We start from the raw sequence: 12286 nt of genomic DNA on the forward strand, positions 1-12286 counted from the left end.
GAAAAGTTCATGATGTACTAAATCTTATATAAAATATTAATCAAAATTATAAATAATGAACGATTATAGTCTTTCACACATTTTAATACTTATAAAATATTTAATTACTTATATCAGATTACTATCGAAGGTAGTACAAACTATAATATACAGATTCGTAGCAATAAAAATAAATGTACAATAAAAAATATTGAGCGAACTGCGAAGTTGCGAAGGCACAAGGAAAATCCTGTACATGCGCAACATCTGTTCATATTATACGAAACGTAGATTAACAATTGTTATTTTATTAAATTTATAATCTTTAATTAGGGAATCGAAACTGGCTACATCTATTTGGCTATTTTTTTATCGAAATCGTATGACACACATTTTTTGTCACTATTAATGATGGGTATAACACGTTTTTAGTCCTTGCCTGGGCACCGTTACGGAAGACACGTTACGCATAAATATGCACGTATTTAATAGCACGAACATGTGTGGGTAACTGTACTATTCCGTGAGCGACTCCTGCGCATCCATTCGAGCAGATAAAGCAACATCGGAACGATGAAGTTTATCATGAACTCACGTTATTTAAAGCAAAATGAGGTTAATTCCTATATTATAAAAAAAACTAATCAATTTTTTTAACCTTATATCAAATTTTATTTTAATTTTATTTGTTTAAAAATCATATATAAATGACATATTTAATTGAAGATTTATTTTACAAAACAGATACCTACCTACTGTCATTGCCTAATGAAAAGAAAAACAATTATATACTTGTTATAAACACATTATATTGTAATTAAATACGTTATTATCGTATTGGAACAAATCTATGTTGCTATGTAAACATGTCCTTTAATTATTATGCTCATCAGAACTAATGTTTATATTATAAGGTGATGAAAAAGGAGATGGGTTAAGACGGTATTAATATCAAGTTTGTTGCTTATTATTGCTTACGTATTTTTTACTTAAGCCACCTGTGTCATCTTTGTACCTGCGAACGAAACTTTCTACCTGAAGATATTCTTTATTTTAACATTAAATTACACTACTCATATTTTTAACCTTAAAAAACTAGCAGCCACAGTAAAAATATTTTGTTTAAATGTACTATTGCGTTGCATAAAGTTTTTTGTGTTTAATTATTATTAATATAATAATTGCGTTGTTATTGAGCCACCTGGGAATAAAAACGTGCAAGCATAACAAAAATTGGAACCTTAACTAAAGCTTAAAGGCACGGACGATGCGTCAGTACAGATTTGGTTCGTTGACTAAAAAAAGTATAATATGTCAAAGCAATTAAAAATGCATTATTATTAGCAACTATTTATTAAGATTGGTAAAGTTAGTGGAGGGACGGAATACCTATCATTCATTTTTATGTATTTGTCCTGTAAAAGAAGATTTCGAGATCTTTTTAAAAAGACTAGTGATAAATATTCCCCCACACGATGCCATTCCTCTCTTGTATGCATCTCGTATCATTTCCTTTGTATCTCATATCCGGCCAGAACTCAAACCTATGAATTTCTAATGGTAACGAATTTAAATTTTTAATAATTTCTACTTTCCGCTTTAGAAAGTGGAGTCGAGAGAAAATTACATTTTTACCATGTTACCAATTATTAAATAACTTCGACTTCATTTCATTAATTAAAATTGAAGAGAAATTATATCTACCAAAAAAGGTTTTAATAATAATTTTATTTAATATAAAAATGAGTTCGGTGTCTTGCGTCTAGATAATAAATGCGACAAATTCTGTGTTTACACAATTATTTTTTAATCGATCACTTTCGGATGGCTTGAAAAGCTTATATCATGATATAGGGCACAGTATCTTTTTAATTTTTTACATTATTCAAAATAGTTACAACCTTCAAGAGGATAAAATAATAGAAAGTGAAAACAGACGATTTAGTATATTTTGACGTCATAAATAATTGAAATCGAATTAATCGTCGAAGTTTTAATGAATCTAATATTGTTTAAAAGATAAGAAACAAATTAGTGTATGCGGTAATTGTTTTCGAACAGAAGTTATGTGTTAATTATTCTATAAATAAAATCGTAACATTAACGAGATTTTCTTTAAATAATAATTAGCGTTTTCAATTGCAGATTCATAAAGAAACTCTCCCACACTGTATTAGACGTTAGTTTTTTGTATTAAAAAAAATGTTGTTTTAAGTTAAGGGAAGCAAAAAAGATTTAACCGTCTACCTGGTATATGACCGGATGCTATATTTATCCTATCTTTATTTGCTTCGTTCAGAAATGTACGTCAAAAAGAAATATCCCTAAACACTTGAACATACTATAATCATTTCAATGTTTTAAAAACTGATTATCTTGTCCAAGGAACCATTTTAAACAGTCCAACACGAACTTGATCGGTTTTTATTATAACTGATTGAAACTTGAATTTCGAATAGGTTTAGACATAAACCGGTTTCTTAAACCAGTAATCGCAGAATATATAAAATTGACCAATGACCGATTTTGCAATAACAGTTACATGCAGTTAATCAAAGACTTTAAAACTGATTCAGTTTCAGATCAAAACTAACCTAGCACAAATAACTTGTAATCAATGATAAGAAGTCCTTTTGATTTTCCAAGGTTAGCTGTATTTTGATTCAAAAGTAAAAGTATATCTATCTATACATATGGTTTAAAGTTAAGCCTGATTATTATTGATCGTTGGTAATGATGTTATTTTGTATGCATAAATGTGGTATAGTTGAACACGCTGACTTCGGGAAATATTAGTATTAGATAAGAATGATTTACTGTGCGTAACATTGTCTGTTTATTGAGGTAGGTTGCAGATTAACAAGGACCTTCACACTACACGTTCGAAAAGAAGTTATCTATAAAAACAAACAAACGTTATTAATTAAGTACAAATTGACTTAAATGTGGTCAGTTTTAGTAAAGCAATACAAAAATTATCATAAGGATTACAAAGATGCGACGTTTTGAAATGTGTAGAAGTTAACAATGACAATACGGCATCAACCTGCTTTCTTGTGTGCGCCCACTTCTCACGACTTACGACTGCAGTGTTTATTCCATTCCGCTTTCTTGATGTATACACATCACGTACATAATACATACATAAGAACTACGGAAACTTCATTTTAATTTTAAATTAATCAATACACAAGAAACAGCCAAAGTAATGTACTTTTATTTGATTATTAAAACGAATAAAAATGTCAATAAGTAAAGTATGTAGAAGTATTATATAAGAAACTCGAAATTCACTGCAGAACAGGAGTGTGAAATGTCAGAATGTGATATGAGACTGACTACAGTGATTATAAAGTTTATAGGATACGCGTATCAAAATACGTATCACCGTAAGTCGATTGTTAACATTTCACGAGTGAGATACGAAGAGGATTCGTATAGAATCGCACAACTTGTCTGTATTGTTTTATATGTATTTCTAAGAGAGTATATTTTGATGACAGAATTCAGGCAATAGGTAAAACTAGCGAGCAAAGAGCAAGTTCAATATGTAGTGTATTAATAATACTGTAATGTAATAAAAATCGTTATCCTTTTTTACCTAATTTTATTTATTTCAGTCCACGAATGTAATATAAACAAATGCTTGTAATGTTTTCTTGTTAGTTTAGTTTAAGGATTTTGTTTCAATCAATGACGAACGTTTTAAACAATGCACAAAAGTGAACTATAATGAAGTATATATTAAAAAAATATATATATCTTGATTTCTTTGAAAATTAATATTGGTTTTCAAATAGATTACATTTATTAATATCTACTCTAATCGATTGATAATATACTCCAGTATATATTATATGATGATTGCTTGTACGTGTAAGAGATGAGATTAAAGTTATCCGTCCTTTCGCTCATCTGCGGTCTGAAAAGATGTTACAATTGATATATCTATTAAAAATAATTGATTTAGAAATTAGGAGAAATAAAAATAAGACAATATGAAGGAACATTGATTATGTATTTAGTGTGGGAATGTTGTATTTGTTACCACAATATTAGCTAGTTAAAAGTGAAGTACGTAACCATGAAATACTGACTAGGAGCCGTCATATGGATGAGTGTCAACGGTCGAGGGATGTACACCAATGAATTTACATTATTGAAACACACGTATATTCTCATAATTCAATGGGATGGAAAATCTAGAATGACTGGAAACAGTATACGCAGGAAAAACGACTTACCGAAGCGTATGAGTGTCAACAATGTCACCTACCGAGTCTCGAGCTCCTACTAAGAATTTCGGACCAGAAAATCCCTTGAACCTAGGACATCGTGGCGGCCTTATAAACTAACCGCTAGATCAACGAGAAACTGATCAACGTAATATAATATAAATTGGTTGTTGTTGGTAATATTAAAATACACTTAATTTCAAAACAATCGGTACATGAAAAAGTCTCCAATGATACTTGTAAATTAATAGAGACTAGGTTAGTTGTTGGAATCGGATATAAAAAATGCAGTAAAAATGATACTATACTTTCTCACCAATATGATATATTGTTTACAAGTTACGAAAGTCGCTAATTTGTGTAATCAAGCTGCACTTCGCTATAATAGGGTCACTTGAATTCAGTTTCGAAACAAACCGGTTGCTAACGTAGACGTCGCTCATTTATTACCATTCAATGTTTATTATTCATTGAATTTTTCGGTGGTAGGAATATACAAGTCCGTTGGGTTTGGTGCTGCTGAAAATCATGTGTTCCTGTTTTAAGCATGCTCAGACACCGAACGTAACTTACAATAAATAGATAAAACAAAAAGCAAAAGTCCTCTTACTACTTTGAGAAGGTTTGGACCTTATTTCACTTAAAGGGTCCACTGAGGGGTGAATACACCTGTTGCAGCTTCAGGTTTCTTCTTCACGAGATGGATTAAATCAAACAAATTAAGCACACAAAATGTAGAGGCGCTTCACGTTGAGCTAGTTTGAGCCACCAATCTTCGTATAAAACGCATTTGTTTTAGTGACTGGGTCATCTTGGCTCAGTAACAAATATAGACTTTCGAACTTCTTTCAGTGTTCGTATTTCCATATGACATACTCGTGAAATTGCAAAATAAATAAAAAAATGCGAATATGATCGTTTTAAGAAATGAATTTTGAATTACTAACGTATCCCTTCTCTGTTCGCCAATTTAGCGCTAAATTGAGGATATCTAATGCAATGCGTCTAATCAAGTGCATTAAGTGCGTACCTTTGTGAAAGAAATATATACCGTACACTAGTCGTATAAGATATGTAATCTCTGACATCTCACCTACAAAACATAAACAATATTAATTGACGGCTAACTCTAGTATCCCGCGCTCATTGGACGAAACACATAGTGCGCACTTCCTTTTCTTCCTGTTGCATACTTCCGTCCCGTTCCCAATCACTAGCAAATTGTAGGGAAACGAGAGGAGAAATGTTAAATGTCAAAAAGATATCGAATAAGTAAACTATATATGTACAATAATAATATAATAAGTAAAAAAAAAATAAGATACTTACAATCAGTATTGGTGATTGACTGAAACGTCCCTCAAATAAAACATTCAGTTGAGCGCAACTTAACTTTGTAGTTGTATATTTTTAACAGGCAAGTTTAGTTTAAGCCTTCTTATAAAGTAAAGTCACGGTTCACAATAAACTTAGAAGAGTTAACGGATTCTTGCCACACCGTGAACTAATCTTTGTATTCGCACATTACTCTCCCATGATTGTTCGCTCACAATATTTCGGACCGCTTTCGTAATTTCATGTTGCTATTTATTTTAGAGTAATTAAAAAAATAGATTAAATCGTATGATAATATTTTTACTTTTGGACCACATATTATTCAATTTTATAACAATATATATATATTATACAACACGTTTATAACAATTTATAAGGAAAAATATTAATATTGTAATGTCTAAAATATGATTGAGACAATTTGACTAATTCAACTAAAAATAAAATGCAAAAAAAAAACTTATAAAATTAAACATAAATATACCACTGATTCAATATTTAGGTTCAACCGAGAAAACCGGCAATTTTCTTTTTCATCACCTATAACAACAGTTACATATTTAAGCTCAATGGTATAAAATATGCTCATAAAAATAGTATATATAATAAATTTAATGATAATACAATAATACATTAATTTTCCTTATAGTACCTAGAATACATTTAACTTTTCTCACATACATAGTTATCGCATAAAAGTAAAGCGTGCAATTTATTAAACTAGCACCAATTTTTACAAATAGGATCCTCACTAATATACTGCATACAGAATGTAGAATCATCATTCAAATTTAATACACGAGAAGGTAAAATTTACTGAAAAGTAAGTGTAATTATTTTATCGTCGATTAACATACACTTCTGAGAACTTTCGATTACAATTATTGCGTGACCATTCGCAAAGTGAAATTTGTCATTTTATCTGACACGACATTGCTGTTGTTGTGAGACAACCAAGGCCGAGGTTTGTTGTGTATATGCTACAATATATATAATTTTAGCACAACGCAAATATATACATTTTTTAACAATCATTTTACGACGTCTCATAAAAAAATTATAAAAATTATTCAATGAATGTTTTTCATGAATAGTGATAGTGATATTTACACAAAATATTAAATATAAATTATTTGTAATATTATCATATTTTTTATAATGAAGGTTTTAGTTTCCGCTGTTTCTACAAGTCTACATTCATATGTTTATATAGATTAAATATCAACAAGACATTTCTCGGCCTCGAACCACAGGTGGTTTCTATTTTTACCCCACCAAAGGGGTGTTGTAACAGCTCCGTTTACAAGTAGTCATTTATAAACGTACTACTCGTACTACTGCTAAATAATACTGCTTTAAACTGCATATTATAAACGATAATATACTAAAAATGTATCTAAACCATACTAACTTTGTTTTTTTCGTACAAAAACACGACATAAATATAGTATATCAAATTTACTGTGCCTTATTTCTTACTATGCCTTGTCATTATTTTTTCCCTGAACCTGTTACCGTAAATTGGATGCGTATTTCAGATCAGACAGATTTTCGTAATATGATTAGTTTGATTTAATTGCAAAATTCCATCAAAGCACCATTATTTCGCTTCTTCTATTTCTATTGTTTTCCCCGTTACTTATACTTGTAAATATTTAATACTAGTTTTCGGCCGCAACTTGTGGCTCCCACACAAGGTAAGTCACATACCCTTCCTTTTCTGTATCACAGACAACCTTTGAGCAAAATTTAATTTTGAACGGTAGAGTAGTTACGACGTGAAAGCGTAATAAACAAATAATAAATAATTTTCATGAGTAATAAATAAAAGGCGCTGTAGTAATATTAATCATTTCTCACATCTCCAATGCCCTACCGACTTTGGGAGCTAAGTTATATTTTTCCTGTGCCTGTAGTTACACAGTTACACTCGCCCTTCAAATAGAAACACTAAGTATTGCTGTTTGGCGGTAGAATATATGACGAGTGGGGATATCTACCCAGGCGGGTCTGCACGAAGCCCAACCACCAAGTAAAGTAAAATTGTTGATTTATAACGATCTTAAATACCTTTTTTCTTTGACTTGTGCAACGCTTATTACAGACTAGTGTAATCTAAATACAATGTAAGGAAGTTAGTATTATATAAAGACACACTGCATTGAACGTGCAGCTTTAATAAAATTATTCAATTTTGCAGTTAGCATTTTTAAACATTTTATTTATCCGGCAAGTACAATACTTAAGGGTTTTTGAACCCGATACCTTGACCATAAAGCTCTACATCCACAGAGGTTCGGTAAAAGAACCTTTGCTCGCTAGCTATTTTCCATTTTATTTAAACATCATTAGCTTTTAACTAAGGTTAACGCAAGAAAAATATTTAAAACAACGATATTCTAGATTGAATAAAATATGTATAATAATTTTGTAGCTATGTGCGATGGACGGTTAGTCTAATAGCCGTATGTTGAGTTGTGTGAGTTGTAAGCACGAATGTGTGCGTAGAGGAAGAACGTCGGCATTGCAAGGTGATCGGGACGAGTCCCATGCGCACGCGCAGCGCGTACTCGACCCTAGGCCATTGTTCCGATACAGGTTAAAACGTCGGTCTGAAACCACATGACGTGTACAATTTGAGCGTAAACTTTTTATAAAACTTCCAATTTAAATTTTTAAACTTTTCTTGAAAGTAAATGTTAAATTTATTTTTACACCAATTGCAAATTAATTAACGATATTCCTAGCAAGTAGTTATGGCGTATGAAATAGTGCTGATTTATAAAACAAAGAAACTACTACGACGCTATGATACAATCGTGGATATGTCATAGAATAATCTGAACAACATTCCTACGTGCTCAATCACATACAGTTGCAAGCTGCAAACTATAAAAGCAGCGTTGGCGTTTTAATGTTCGAATTCCATACAATGAAAACCGTCGTTAATATTGAAGGATAGTCTTTCCCTACATTTAACGATAACTTAGGTTTTTAAATTATTTTCCCAATTACTAAACCTTGAAAAAATATATATTTTTAATGATACAGCGGCGGATATACCAGGAGGCTGAGTAAAATACCATTTATTTTTTTAAATTACTTTTAAAGTAATTGAAATATAGTGAGCAAAAAATTTGCAAAATTAAGAAGTCTTTATGTGTGGACCAAAAGATTTTAAAATTAATATCGTTAGTAGGTGTAAGAACGCCAAATATTTAACACCTTATACTTGTAAAATTTGTAAATCACTTATTATTTTTATAGACAAATACAATACATATTTGAAAACTATTGTTTGTTTCCCCGTATGCCTGTTCATGGACGTATATTACGGATAAATTAGTGAGGAGTAATAAAACCAGGTATCGTAAATGTGACCCTATGTTAATAGTGTATAGGATATTAAAAAGGAGGGTTGCCAGAACAAAAACTTTTTTATCTTGCGTTGAACGACCACGTTCCAAAGGTTTTTATTTCGTTTTTGTTTTTATTACTTTTAGTACTTCAAGCTTTATATTTTTGTTTGTATAAGAAATTATTTTGGCGAACCATAATGTTCCAGTACAAAAGATATCAACGGGATCTTTTTTGATATGTTCTATGAGTTGCGTTTAATCACTATTTTATAAAACTTCAATGACAAATATTCATTTAATGAGGTATTTAGAAATTTGCAAATATGTATTACAATTTACTTACTACTAGTAATTGACCTTATGTACGTCCTAATTTTCTGAAATTTCACAGATATACAGTTTTCTATTGATTAAAATATGAAAATCGAAATTTTACGTTTATCGTTTTATTTATTACATATATTTGAAAAGGCGTAAATTTTCACCAGCAAACAATACTCTAGCATTACGAATGACCGCATCTTGACCGCCATTCGAGCAAGAGGCAATGATAACTTATAATAGTAAATTATCATTACGTCCTACTCCAACAGCACTTAAGATTCTTGCCGACTAAGATATTCATAATTAACTCATTGCCAAACATCAGTTTAAAGTGACTGTTAATTGATTACAGAATTTATTCACGCCGTACCCAAATATTTGATGAACGTAAACGTCCGTCAGACGTGTGAGTTCGAGCGAAAGTTCGGTAGACAATGGTCAGTCAGGCAGTTTTAATTGCGTACGACGTAGGCGAAAGTCTGATTCTGACGTTTTCAAGTCATTAATGATGCGCCTATTTAATGGATAGTATACTAAATAGTAGCTGTATTTTGTGACTCTTTTTTTTGTTTAAATATGAAGAGTTATAATGTATTTCATTGAGGATATAACTCAGGTTAGCTCAGTGAGTCGTAATCTTTATTTTTTTTTCTATTAATAGACTACAAAAGCGTTGTTCCAGCAGTTTGATATTGTGTGAAACAAAATTACTACTAATGTTATAATCTACATATTTTCAATAAAAACATACATATTTCTTCTTTCCGTTAAATAAAATGCGAATTATTTTATTTGACTAAAATAATATTCAATTAAATAAAACACAATGATACGAGTAACGTTGCTTCCACATCAAGAGACGAGGAAATGTTTTTTATCTAAGTTACGACGATCTGACGCCAACGAGAGGCGGTTCAGTAATTTAGCAAGTGGCACGTACGATAAGTTAGGAGTAGTTTTTTAAATGTCATCTATTTCCTATCTTAATAGATAATATACATTTGCGTGTGCTGTTTTAACAACCAGATGTGATTTTAATCAAAGTGAGTGACAGATTGACGTTAAATTAACGAGATGTTAGCGTCATTTACAGTATTTTTTCATGCTTACATTTATTTTATTGTTGCTAAGATTTTGTTGAAGTCAATATACTGTTCTAAAGATTAGGTAAGAAGATAATATTGTTTTCATATATAAAAGGAGTGTTTCAACTTTTACAACGTCAAAATTGGTTTCATTACAATTATATATATTAATGTAATTGTATTTAAATTGAATTTAATTAAATAAAACTGGATATCCCTGAGCTCATGATCAAAAAAAAAATAATATAAAAAAAGACGAAGTGAAGCAAGTTTGAAGTGATGTTGATTAAATTAAAAAATATTTTCAGCTTTGAGAGTAAATTGATTTACCAATTTACATATAAATATTTCACTTTAGGTGTTACTGGTATACATTTAAATGTATATTATATTACGTAGTACCTTTGTAGCAAACATTAGTATTTATTCTCGACATTTATTTCAATACGAATCATTATAAAAACGACGAGCGATGAACTCGAGTTGAAGGAACGTCGCGCTCGGATGGCTGATCACTCTCGACAATTTATATACAACAAAAAACATCACTATAACAAGGGTTAGTCTTACGTTACACTACGAATAGATCCGTACTCGTGGGAATCGATAATTACTTATCGATATAAATGTGATGAAATTGGTTGCAGCACTATAATTAAGATGTCGTATTGCGTCGCATGGTTGGGATTGTAAGACATGATTACTTACTTTGATTACTTTTTTATACTTTTCCTTTAAACCTCAATGTATATATATTTAGTAGTAATATTATTAATAGTTAGTAATATTAGTAAATAAATAAATGTTCATTAGCTTATTGTATATCAACAAACACACAAAAATAAAGTTGGTTATCTATTTACAAAGTATTTGTAAATAATGATTGTAAGACATGATTACTTACTTTGATTACTTTTTTATACTTTTCCTTTAAACTTCAATGTATATATATTTAGTAGTAATATTATTAATAGTAGTAATATTAGTAAATAAATAAATGTTCATTAGCTTATTGTAAATCAACAAACACACAAAAATAAATTTGGTTATCTATTTACAAAGTATTTGTAAATAAATAAATGTTCATTAGCTTATTGTAAATCAACAAACACATAAAAATAAAGTTGGTTATCTATTTACAAAGTATTAGTAAATAAATAAATGTTCATTAGTTTAATGTATATCAACAAATTTACAAAAATAAAGTTATTTTTAAGCTAAGACAACGATCTCTATCGGACAATCCGTGGTTAAAAGACATGAAATTGAATAAGCAGTGGGGTTAACGAATGTTTAATAATACATACTAATTAGATAAATACACAATACACTTGTAAATGTACTTATAAAAACTCTTTCTCATCAAATACTATAAATAAATTTATTGTATGTAGTGAAGCTTATATAAATAATCAAATGTCTTGCCACTACTAAAAATATATTTTATGAAAGCTCTACAAACTTTAAATTTAAAATGATTTCTATTGGCAAGAGATTTTTAATTTATCAAGTTATAAATGTGATGATAAATTGATATTCAATATTATATTCTGATGTCAATTAAATTGATATAAAACCTTATATTAAATACTTTTTTTGATATCAACAACCTCTGTGATATATTTATAACATGTTCAACCAGAACGTATAAATAATATGCGTCTTTGCTGTTCAATAAACCGCCAAAGCTTAATGTGTATAAATATTTCTACGAACCATCTTTATACGCCTCAAGACTAAGGGATCGTCAAGCTATACCGGTTTATAAACGACTTAAAAATGCTAAGAATCAACTATTATGAGTCTACGAGCACTAACCAGCGCGGTAAACTGAATAAAAAAATATATAAATTGTACGGGTATGTTTTTAATGCAATACGTATTTTCAGTTACTAGTATTTATGTACATGTTTATTTGTCCTGGAGTGCTAAAGATAAACTCTCTCAAAGGATCGATTTTATGAAATTT

The 12286-nt window shown here is 29.9% G+C and overlaps 1 protein-coding gene across 2 annotated transcripts in view; it reads left to right on the top strand.

The window, feature by feature from the left end:
- LOC113396950 (uncharacterized) overlaps positions 1–12286 on the top strand; it is a 47530-nt gene that overhangs the window by 570 nt on the left and 34674 nt on the right. The gene's annotated exons all lie outside the window — the stretch shown is intronic.

The sequence above is a fragment of the Vanessa tameamea genome, chromosome 9 (assembly GCF_037043105.1).
Source record: "Vanessa tameamea isolate UH-Manoa-2023 chromosome 9, ilVanTame1 primary haplotype, whole genome shotgun sequence".
NCBI classification, from domain to species: Eukaryota; Metazoa; Arthropoda; class Insecta; order Lepidoptera; family Nymphalidae; genus Vanessa; species Vanessa tameamea.